The following is an 11,317-nucleotide window of genomic DNA, read 5'->3' as shown; positions in this document are numbered from 1 at the left end:
CGACCGGGGCCGCCCTCTGCTCCCGGTTCCCCTAATGCCGGCCTGCAAAGGGGAAGAAGGGGAGAAAAAGAAAGGGGGGGGGGGAGAAGCCAGAGCCAAAAGAGTCGCTCTGCAATTTATTCCAATGGGTGGCTTTTAAGAAGCTGGCAATTTGAGACGGCTGGGTGTTATTTAGTGCAATATGAACTCAAATGATCCTATTTCTGAAATAACAGTGTCTGGGAGGAGAAGTGAATGCTCTGAAAAGGTAATTGTCTCCTGATGATATTTCCATTATACCCCAATCCTGGCCTAAACGCTATCAGCGCCGGGCTGAAATCGATACGGGGAGGAAGGACGGGCTCTCCCGCCTCGCCCCGCCGGGATCGCGGCCGCCGCCCGCGCAGGGGAGGAAGGGAAGGGAAGGAGCGGGGGGGGGGGAATCCCGAGGCCAGAGCTGGGGTGGGGGGAAGCATCCCCAACTTCCCCCCCCCCCCCCCGGGTCTTTGCGGGAGGGTTTGGGGAAAACCCTAACTCTTTGTTGTCGTTCTTTCCCTCGCCCCGGCGGAGCCGCGGATTGCTGGCCGCGCCGGCTACAAAGGCAGCGGCCCCGGGGCTGGTGCGGGCTGACGCCGTCCTCGCCGGCGGCATCTCGGTGCGGAGGAGCCGCCGCGCCGGAGCCGGGTAAGGAGAGAGCGGCAGGACCCTGCACCGCGGCGGGGGGAGCCTCGGGGGAACGGGGCGGCCCCGCGGGAGAAGCCTCCCCGGTCAAAACGTACGCCGGCGCCCCGGCCCGCTGCCTTCGGCGGGATGCGCCCCGCGCGAAATGTCCTGGCCGCGGGTTTGCTTCAGGGAGGGGGGAGAGCGGGGGTCGGGCAGGAGCTGGCGGGGCTGCCCGCCCCCAAACCGAGCCGCCTCGGGCTCCCGCCTGCGGGGCAGCCGGCGAAGCACCGCTGCGGGGAGGCTCGGGGACCGCGGGAGCCGCGATCCCCCTCCCCGCCTGGCTGTAGCTGCTGCCGCAGCCCCTCGGATGGGGCTGGCGGAGGGAAAAGCCAGTCCCTTCCCGGGGCGGGACAGCCCGTGACCAAACGGACCGATTCTCCATCATTTCCCCCCCGAAAGCCCAGCCTGTCGGGCGTCGTGTCCGTCCGTGTCCGTCCCGTCCCCCCCGGGGAGCAGCTTTCGGGGTGCTCTCACCCCCCGCTGCCCTCGCACCCACCCGAGTTTCAAGCCCCGCAGCACACGGCCAGCCTCCCGGCCAGCCCTCGGGTCGCCTAAGCCGCTGCCTTCAGTTATTGATAGTTATTGTCGGTCCCATTCGCCCGGTGACGCTGGGAAAGCAGCGGGGAGTAGCCCAAATAGGCGCAGCGTTTGGCAATGCTCTCCCGGAATGCCGCTGCGTCTTAATTTTGTTAAATACCCTGATTTCTGAACGGGAGCGAGCGTCCCTTTCGCTGGCTGTGATGCGCCCGCGCTGCCGAAATGATAAAATCACCAGAATTAAATCGCTCCAGGGAAACGGCGGGGTAAAAAAAAAGAGAAGTGAAGGCGGTAAGCAGGGGGAAGAGGCAAAGCGAGCGGGACCTACCTGAGTCCGCTCCCGCCGCGGCAGCCGCGCTGTCGGGGCGGGAGCTCCCCAAGCCCGGCCCGGCCGGGGCAGCGGCGGGCACCGCTCGCCCGCTCCGGTGGCATCCCGGTGGCATCCCGGTGGCATCCAGCGGCGCGGCGCGGCGCGGCTGCACGGCTCGCCGTTTTTCGGTAATCCCCGTTGCAGCAGCAGGGACTGAACGCTCTTGGCTGCGTCGCCCCCAGAGCCCTCAGAGCCAAGGTGCGAACGGGAGTTTTGCAGCGGCTCCCGAAAAATGTACCGGCGCCTTCCCCCGCGTCGCCTTTCGGGTGAAGGGGATTTTCCTCCGGTTGCTTGCTTGGAGCTGGGGGGTTGTTGGGTTGCTTGTTTTTTGTGGGTTTTTTCTTTCTCCTTCCCCCCCCCTCCCTCCTTTATTCTTTCTTTTTAAGCCCCTTCGTCCAGGCTAGCGGCGGGGGGGCTCGGCGTGGCCCCGGCCCCCGGGGCGGTGCGGAGCGGAGCGGCGATCCCAGATTTCGCCCCGGCCTTCGGATAATCGCTGCCTGGTCGCTGTTAAAGGGTCGGGCGTTCTCGCCAGCGCCGGGCGGGCTGGCGGCGCGTCCCCGGGCGCTTCGGGGCGCAGCAAATAAATGCACTTCTGGGGGGGAGGGAAAAAAAAAAAAAAATGCGAGCGGAGTGTATTAATTGAGCAAGAATAAAGGCTTGCTCGTTAAAAAGTTCACTGGATGGTCGCAATTGTCTGTGCTGCTCCGGGGGGGGGGGGGGCAAGAACTTGCCCTCCGAGGCGTAACGCCCGAAGCTCCTCGGGGCACCGCACTGCTGCGCGAGGGGGGACACCGAGGGGGGCAGCTGGAGGCGAATGCTTAGGGCCACGTTCAGATGCTCAAGTTCCCCCCCCCCCCCCCCCCCCCCCCCCGAGGGTCTGGTCCTCTCCCGATGGAAAGGGGTCACCCTCCAGGCCAGCGTCCTGCGCTTGGGGAGGTCGTGCGCGGTACGCGCGGCTGCAAACGGCCAAAACGTTTTGGACCTTAAGCCTGTAACTCGGCCCAGACCTTTGCTGTTCACAGACCCCACCTGCTTACCCAACGGGCACGAGTGTTTCCTCAAAAGTCGATCCGAAACAAATTTTCCAGCGCTATGTAAATGCACCGTTGGAACCTTTTCCATCTCTCCTCAAGCCTTTTTGCCAGCTTCTGCTTCGGGTGCCTATTTACGTTCGGCACGATTATTTACTGTTGCATATACTAAATGGAGCACAGAGGGCAGGGCCCAGTGATGCCGAGCTCTGAGCAGACACGGTCTAATTAATTTAATAGTCTTATGCTTGCTCTCCTGCTTTGCAAATGAATAAACGGTTTATGTGTATGGGCCCTCTCATTCATCACCAGAACAATCTTCTGCACAGGACAGAGGGGGAAACGCTTAGTAAATCACAGAAAACCAGCATGGTGGCTTGGGACAGGAAAAATACCGTGTCCGCTTGAAACTGGGTTTCAAAGAAATAGAGAATTCCGAGAAGCAGCGTACAGTTACTACCCCACGTGAAATTCGGCCTGGCTCCGCGGATAGCGCGTGCTGAAAAACAAGCCAGCTTCTCCGGCACTTCGTAGGGTCCAGACGCTCCGCTCCAAACCTCAGGTGGAAGTAAAAATAAAATGGAGACAGCAACCAAGCAGTGACCAGAAATTAGTTCAGGTTTACACATAATTCTGGCTCAGGAGAACGCATTTATTTTCCACGTATGCTGCCACTGCCGTTTTGCTGATTTGCTCACTTCTGTGTTAAGTCACTGCTGACTTGCAAACATTCATGCTGAAATACAAACGTCTTTAACGGGGTTTAAATATTTTGGCTCACGGTAGGGAGGGATTCTCAGGAGACTCTATGTTTGTCAATGTCTGTCTAAAGAGCAGCACCTCGCTACCCGTGCCGTCGGTGAGGAACAGCCGTCGGATCTTATTTCCCTGCCCCAAACAGCACTAAACTGCAAGGCTCGCCCGAGTGCTTCCCTTTGTTTCAAACCCTTGTGGCTTGGAGCACTTGTTGAACCTGACGACAAGTGCATCAAAGTGGCTGACAATTATGAAATAAACAAATATCATTTGAGGCATTTTTGAGCAGAATCCAGTAATACATAGATTAGCTTATTGATGTCGTTATCATATTGAATATTATTCATTCTTCTGATATTTCTGCTGCGCAGCAGCATTCCCTGCTCAGTAAACATCGTATTATCTCACTACGCAAAAGGCTTCATTAATCAAAACAGACAATAGGCCAGACGCTCTCCCTTTGAGTCTGGGGTTTTGGATCTTCCAGGCTTTTTACCTTGTCTAAATGCCTTGTCCCTGTCAACGCAGAAAGCAACTCTTCAAAACAGATTGCTATAAAATGTGGTGCTAAAGGGAAAACATGTATCTAATTCAGTTAAAAGAATTTCCCAGTTATTTTATATTTTCCCTTTAATTTTTCATGACTTGCAGGAGAAGAACTTTGTCAGCGTTTCAGTCAGTACATGAGATTAATCCACTCATTTGTTAAAATACTAATGAAAGAGCCTGGTCGATCTCTGTCCTTTAAAACAGCAGCAGCAGCAGCAGCAGCAAGCGTTAAGATGAAGAAAGACGGAGTTGACTGGCCAACCCGTGGCTGCGCTGCCTGCCTCGCTCGTTGGAGATGGGGAATGGACGGTGGATGGGGAGCTGGGAATCGTGTCCATGAAGCTGCTCTTCTCCAGAAAGAGGATCCATGGCACGGTCTTGACTGGGTGCAAAGGACCACATGTTGAAGGCGAGGTAGGACACTTTTCTGGCTAGGAAAACGTTTGGGTGCCAAATCTCCACTTTGCCTCTGTAGGCTCAGCGCAGCATCGTGAACGTACGGCTGTGTGCTTCGAGCGCGGGCGCAGAGCAGGCAGCGAGACACTCGTCCACACAGAGTCGTTCATTCATTTGGAGAGTTTGGCAGGGGCAGATTTGAACCCCGTGATGGATGCTCTCCGTCCCACCATTTGTAACGAAGTCGAACTCTTGGTGGTTGTGGTCTGCGATGTGTGGCAGGCTCTGCCTCGCACCGAGCTACGGCGCCTTGGGTCAAGCTGCAGCCTGCGCAGCGGAGTAATGCTCCCGGCTGTGGGACCCGAACGGGCAGTTGTGGGATTGTTTTTGGCTACGTGTTTGTGAGCCGCCGTCTTCTTCCTGCTTTCTTTTTGGTTACTGCAGGCCTGAAAGAGACATTCCATAAAGGTCTAAAATAGCAGAAAATAGTCCTTCCTGCACAGAAACACATCAGCACTGTTTCAGATTGAGCGACAGAAATTAAAGCAGTGGTTGTGCAGGGCAGTCCGGAGCGTAAGGCATAGGTGATTTCAGAGAAGACAGGAACAGAGCCTTCTGATGGTCTGCTGTGAGTGGTCTCGTTGAAATTCAGCCTCTTGTCTCGCATCTCGGAAAACCTAAATTCAGTTCTCATTTCTCCAGGGACGGGGAAACTCAACACCGTCAATCTCCTCTTTCCTCTTCAGACAACAGCAGACACTTAAATGGAGACTGGTTAATTCCTCGTGTCTACATCTTAGAAACAGAAGTGACTTTGAATTATTGGGAAAGCAGAGAGACCCGAAATCTCCCAGACATCCTCTCCAGATCCTTGGCCTCGGAAAAGCCTGGGTCAGGTCATCCCTGATCCCTTCTGGTCCTGGAGCCTCATGTGCCGCGTAGGAGACTCAAAAAGCACTTTGAGATGGCCGGAGAGGAGGGATACTTCCCGGCAAACGGTCCCTACACTGGTCCCCTCCCCGTGCCACGGCATTTCTGTTGCTCATTAACATCACGGAGCTGTAAACAATGGCATGTGCTTGTATCTAAATTCTCCAGGATTGATTCAAAATTCATTGACAACGACATTACTAGAGACTTTTCAATTATATCAATAGGCTTTGGAGAAGGCCCTTACATTCTTAATAAACATTATATAGTCTTAAATGCTGTAGTCTTGTTCTTAAGGTTTTTATTTAATCAGCCATTATCGTTGGCTTCTGTGTTAACAAGTTCTTGCTGGAGGAACTAATTTCACCTGTCCTGTCGACAGCAAAAACCGCCTTCTTCAGTAAGACAATGTATTTTCTATTTATGCATCAGAAACGAGTAATAATAGGTTTCAAGGAACTGTAACATTTAATAAAAGCATTTTATTACATTTAAATTTATTAAAATTTAAACATTAAATTCAACATGTTAATTACTATTTCCACGCACTGACACTGACAGCCGGAAATGGATCCACACAACTGCTCTGCTGAGATATGTTCACTGGTGTCATTTGCTCTTTGATTACTAATGTATTATTAGTGCTCTTCATTTGGGACTTGATTCATTAACAAAAAGACTTATATGGGCATTATGTAAATTTTTGGCACGTCTTTTACATAGCTACCAGGGCATGTTTTGTGAATCTAATTGAAAAGAGGAAAAAAAAAAACAAAAAAAGAAAGAAAATTTATTCAGTTCTGTCCTGACTTGTGGGCAAGCTCTAGCTAGATGTACAGTCGCTCTCCGAAATCAAATGAGCGCAGAGAGGAAAAGCCTCTTCTCACTACATCACAGTCTGTGTTTCTGCAAATCCCTTTCCAGAGAAACCACGCACAAACCCCAGCCTGCTGCGTTTTGGCAGAAATAGCAAAATGGTGGCAAGGAACTAAGCTGGAACGTGCAGGCTCTCTCATATATCTCATCCGTGTGTCTGCTGTATACTGGTCGCCCCTTTTGGTTTTAATCACCGATTTCTCTTTAATGCTTTTGAAGTCGTGATTTGGTTTATTCTAATCCAGACGTTGTCAAGCAATATTTGTATTTCTCACGTTAAGTGAAACTCAGCTAAAATCAGAGAGGGCCCTTAATCTGCAAAAGCTCGTCATTATCGTTATGGCAGCAGTGCGAGGCGGGGGGGTTACGCAGAGGCTAGCAGGGGAAGGCTTTGTCCCAAGACACCCTACACGAGGACACCGACAATTTCTGCTTTATATAAAGAGTTTCCCATCTTTCCTGGACCAAGTGGCGTCCCCCCCATTTTCCAGCTTTAGATCAGAGGCTGCGGCAGACAATCTGCAGCGGGCACATACTGTGCATGGATCTATCGCTCAGGAAAACCGGCAAACCCCGCGACAGCCGTCTCCGATAGATGTAGTCAAGGGCCGGTGGTGGGTGAGAGGGGAGAGGCCAAGGGTGAGACAGACAGACGATCTGTAGCACCTGGGAAGAAAAAGCATGGAGCCGATAAGAGGTAAGTAGGGCAGAAAAAGCGACGGCAGAAATCTTTGGAAAGATCCCAATAGTGGCAGAGGCAGAAAGGTACGATTTTTAACTCCAGTTTCCCCCCCATGGCGTGACCCCAGTCTACCGCAGAGAGTGGGTCCTTCTGCGGAGGTAGTTTGAGGCTGGAGCCGCCCCTTTTGGAGCGCCGCCGGCGGCACCGCAGGGAAGGTGCCCTGCCAACCCTCACAGCCGTGCTGCTGGGCGCAGCCCGATGGTGCCCTGAGGCCTGGGGACACAGGGCGGCACCTTGGCCCCCGAGCCTTTCGCTGGAAGACAGCAACACAGGCTGTCTCTGGAGGCATGCGTTGTCAGTCCTTCGCCCCCTTTTTTTTCCCCTGCAAAGATATATTCTTTCTCACTTTCTTCCCTTTCTCTCATCCCTTTTTTCTCCTGCAGGTGAGCCCCCTGCGGCCAGATGCTCATCACAGTGAGGCGAATTCTGCACCTTCCAGGATACTGTTACGGCTCCAGAGGAAAGCAGGATGCTAAAAGCACACATGGTTTCCTCCCTAAATTAAAAAGTGTGTAAAGCTGTTAAGATTAGTGCACATCAATCCCTGCATTTGAATCAAGAGATACTTTCGTTTGGCAGCTATTGGGAAAAAAAACATGATTTCACTCAAAGTGTATTTAATAAGACAGAAGGAGACAGATTTCTTTGACAATTTTACAGCTCTTATCAGATTACATTAAAATTAAATTAAAACAATCTAGAAGAAGTGTTAAGTACTGAAGGGAGAACACAAACAAAACACTCCTCTTTGTAGGCTTTCAGGGATGGGGTACTGATGTTAGTTATCAGGGATCTGAGTAATAAGATTATTCTTGAGTCAATTATGAGCCCATCAGTGTCAGCGCGTCGCAGGCCTGGGGCTGCAGAGGGTGAGCGCGTGCCCTGCACCGAGACAAGGAGCAGGAGGGCAAGAGGCACAAAATGGGAAATACGCTGGGGGGACCAGGCTAAGGCTTCTCATTTCCTCATTTTTTGTTTAATAAAACATCAGGGTGTTTAACCCTGTCTGCTTTTCTTTCTTCTACTTTGGCTTTCCTTCTACTTTTTTTCTTCTCCTCCGTACTGCCCGCAGTGCTGGGACAGGTGAGGCCAGGTTAGCACCGTCCCCGTTAGCGTTACACCCCTTTACCCCCCCCCCCCCCCCCAATTACCCCAGCCCCTCCTGGCCCCTTTTCTCCACCGGGACCGTTTTGCCACCACCGTGGCAGTTTGTCACCGTGACCCCTAACGCTCCCTCCCAGCTCCTCGCCGGTTAGACGACCCCCCGCCGTCCCTTGCCCCTTTCCCCGGCTAAGAGGTTTGGAGCAAGAGATGTTGTGGGAGGCGGGCAGCCTCTCCAAGCAGGGCACCTCCGCAGGGAGGTGCTGAGCAGCCCACCTCCTCCTGAGCAGCAGCACTGGCCACCCTGCGGCTGAGCACCCCTGAGACCCCCGCCCCTCACATTTGCTCCACCGTGGTCCACGATTGAAAAAAACTGCCAGGGTTGGAAAGGTCCACTAAAGAAATAAACTGTGCAGCCCTATGGATCTCGCCTCCCGCGCTGGGCTGTCAGGTGCAGATCGACCCCTTTCAGCCGATACCTGGAAGTCTTAGTTTGGGAATAAGGCTTTCCAGTATGTAAATATAATATATGCTCGTAATTTTAGATAACACTAGAAGCGTTTGAAAGTCCTGATATTATTTTAGCAAGCACAAATATTTTCGAAAGCAGTTTAGTCTTCCAGAACCAAACCTGGTATGTCACTGGTACGGGCTTAAGAAAGCCAGATTCTTTGCCTGTTTTGAAAAATAACAAAATTGTAGTGTATGAAAGTGTTTTCTTGTTCAAACGCCATACAGCATTTGACAGTTTTCTGCACTGACCATCAGCGATGCATTCAAAATATGTGTCAGCCCGACAGAGCGCGGTTCATGGCTGACATTCTGAAATAACAAGTTTCTAGTGTCTCACCTCGGTGTCAAAGGGGAGACTATTTATTTTGACGTAGGTATTAGCAATGAGAGCTGTTACGAGGGACCTTCTGGGGGAAAAAAAAGCAATTTAACTGTGAAGCAACCACGAAAACCCTTTTATTTCCATTTTATCTGCCCCCATGACTGAGCAGGAACATCATGGTGATACAAAGGCTCCGGAGGAGTCTTAGTACTACAAGTAACTCTCAAGGAGGGCAGGGGATCGTGGCCGCAGCTGAGACGCCAAAGCTCCATTTTTCCCCCTTCATATTTTTAAAGGAAAGGGCAAGCTGTGGTGGACCTGGGGAAAAAGCGCCCAACTTCGGAAATCTAGGCAAGCTCAGACCCAGGTTTCACCTCTCGGTTCTTGTGAAGATGCGAACTCGCGCTGTGGTGGAGGTCTCCATAACACGTCTTTGCTTTCAATAAACAGAAGAGCGAGGAAGAACAGTGCGTCTTTTATTACGAGTGCGTTTTATGTGAATTCAATAATAAAAGGCTCCCAAATCTGCAAATCCTTTGCATATGCGTTTTCTTGAGTAGGTAAGCTCTTACATGAGCTAAAGCCTTCCGTATCTTGTTGAGCCATTTATTTACAGCGGATATGCAAAGGCTAAGCCAGACAGCAGCTATGGTTATTCAAGTGACAGAAGCTAATTTGGGGACTGTTAAGTACCGCTACATCAATTCAGCAAAGCTTTTTACTTTACATTTAAATTTGGTTTATCCGAGTTTGAGGCCGAAGGTGTTGAAAAACACTGGGAACTCTTGTCACACGACACCGAAACCTGGCAGAGGAACCCTGACCCGCCGGAGCCTGAAAGCTCGTCCTGATGCTCTTGAGCCTCCCGATCCCCCTCGGCGCTGGCACGTGGCTTTGAGCCGGGTCCTGAGCTGTGCCGTTACTGCCTCGCAACTACAGCTGATGCTTTCGTGCGGCACTGGTCGGGCAGAAGTTCTGATGAAGGGTAATTATGATGATGGTGTCGGACTAATTGTATACCGATTGCTGTTATAATTATGCTTAAGCATTTCATAGCCATCCGCAATTTTGTCTATTGATGTAGCATTTCTTCTCCTTAAATTCAAATACCCTCGCAGTAGGTGACTGAACTTTCTTTATTGGGGCCCTGGAATCTAAGCACTAATTTGGCAACTTCCTTTCAAAGGGATCCAAGTTTTTATCTGGAACGGAAAAATTGTGGTTTTCTTTTCTACTTCATTTACCAGCTGGAGATGTAAATGCGGGGTTTGTCAGAGCTGGTCCGGTGCTCGCTGAAGGTGGTGTGGCTTTTTCCGCTGACCGATGGATTTTGGTTAGAGGACCTCAACGAGCTCTGCCAGCTAGACAAAGTGGCGATTCAGAGGAGGAGGCATCGGGAATTTTATTGAGACGTTTGGTTTCTATACAAATGGAAATAAGCCATTTGCATTTTCTGTTTAGTTTTTTCCTGAAAAACATAGTGTACAATAAACCCGATAAAACTGACTATTAAAGGGGGGCCCTGTTACCGTAACTGTTCAGCAGCTCCCATTTATTTTTGGAATTAATGTCCTAGCGCCTTGCCAAGTCCCTGTTTCCCCCCTTTACCAGAGACACGGAGATTACTGCCTCGCCCCAGGCTGCCCAACAGGCTGGGGCCCAGTTCTCCTCAGCACCAGCCTGGAGACTTGGCTGGGCGTTACAGCCATCTTAACTGCTGTAGTAATACCTAAATCAACAGATTGAATAATATTATATGAGCAGATGAAGTAATAATTTAGGAATAAATGCTTTAAATCTCAACAGTCCCCAAACTTACGCAGATTTCCAGTGCAAAGGTGGGGAGCCCCCTCACAGCCCTTAGGCGCATGCCTGCCGTCTCCCCCAGTGGCAACGCTCCCATTAGCCCTCTGCTGTGTTTTAAGCCATTAAAGGCTTAAAAATGCCTTAAAGGCTTAAAAACGCCATAAAGGCTGGCCCCGGGGGCGGCCTCTGAGGAACGCTGAGGAGGCCCCATCCCCTCCCCCCGTGCTTGGCGGAGGGCAGCAGGCCCTCACCCGCACCCACCGCCCAGACCCTCGCCCGTTTTGGGTCTCCCGCGCTCGTTGGATGCGGACGAGCCGGCTTCGCCCCGCTGCGCCTACGGGGCGGCTCAACGCCGCGCCTGCCACCGCGGGCCCAGGACCCCGCAAGGCCGGCGGGGCCCGGTCAGGGCGGCGGGGAGGAGGGCGGGCACGGCTCGGTGGGCTGCGGTCCCACAGATGCCCCCCCGCTATAGGTGTGCGCACGTATACGCGTGTATGTGTCTATACGGGCACACGTACAGAGCGCTGCTGTCCCGCGGGGCGGGAAGCCGGGACGGCTCGGCCCCGGCCCCCGCCTCAGGACGGAGGGAGACGCCCGCGCCCCGCCCCGCCCCGTCCCCATGGCAACGCGCGCGCGCGCGGGGCGGAGGGGCTTCCGGGGTGGGGCCGGCGCGGTGCTCGGCGGGA

The 11,317-nt window shown here is 52.7% G+C and overlaps 1 long non-coding RNA gene across 1 annotated transcript; it reads left to right on the top strand.

Moving 5' to 3' along the window:
- The first annotated feature begins 547 nt into the window (after window positions 1-547).
- Window positions 548-5,828, top strand: LOC143158824 (uncharacterized). The gene is made up of 3 exons (XR_012995067.1): window positions 548-663; window positions 4,150-4,359; window positions 5,044-5,828. It is a non-coding gene; the product is annotated as an uncharacterized LOC143158824 (long non-coding RNA).
- The last annotated feature ends 5,489 nt before the right edge of the window (window positions 5,829-11,317 follow it).

Source organism: Aptenodytes patagonicus, chromosome 3 (genome assembly GCF_965638725.1).
Source record: "Aptenodytes patagonicus chromosome 3, bAptPat1.pri.cur, whole genome shotgun sequence".
In the NCBI taxonomy this organism is placed as follows: Eukaryota; Metazoa; Chordata; class Aves; order Sphenisciformes; family Spheniscidae; genus Aptenodytes; species Aptenodytes patagonicus.
This window is presented reverse-complemented; position numbering and strand designations above follow the sequence as displayed.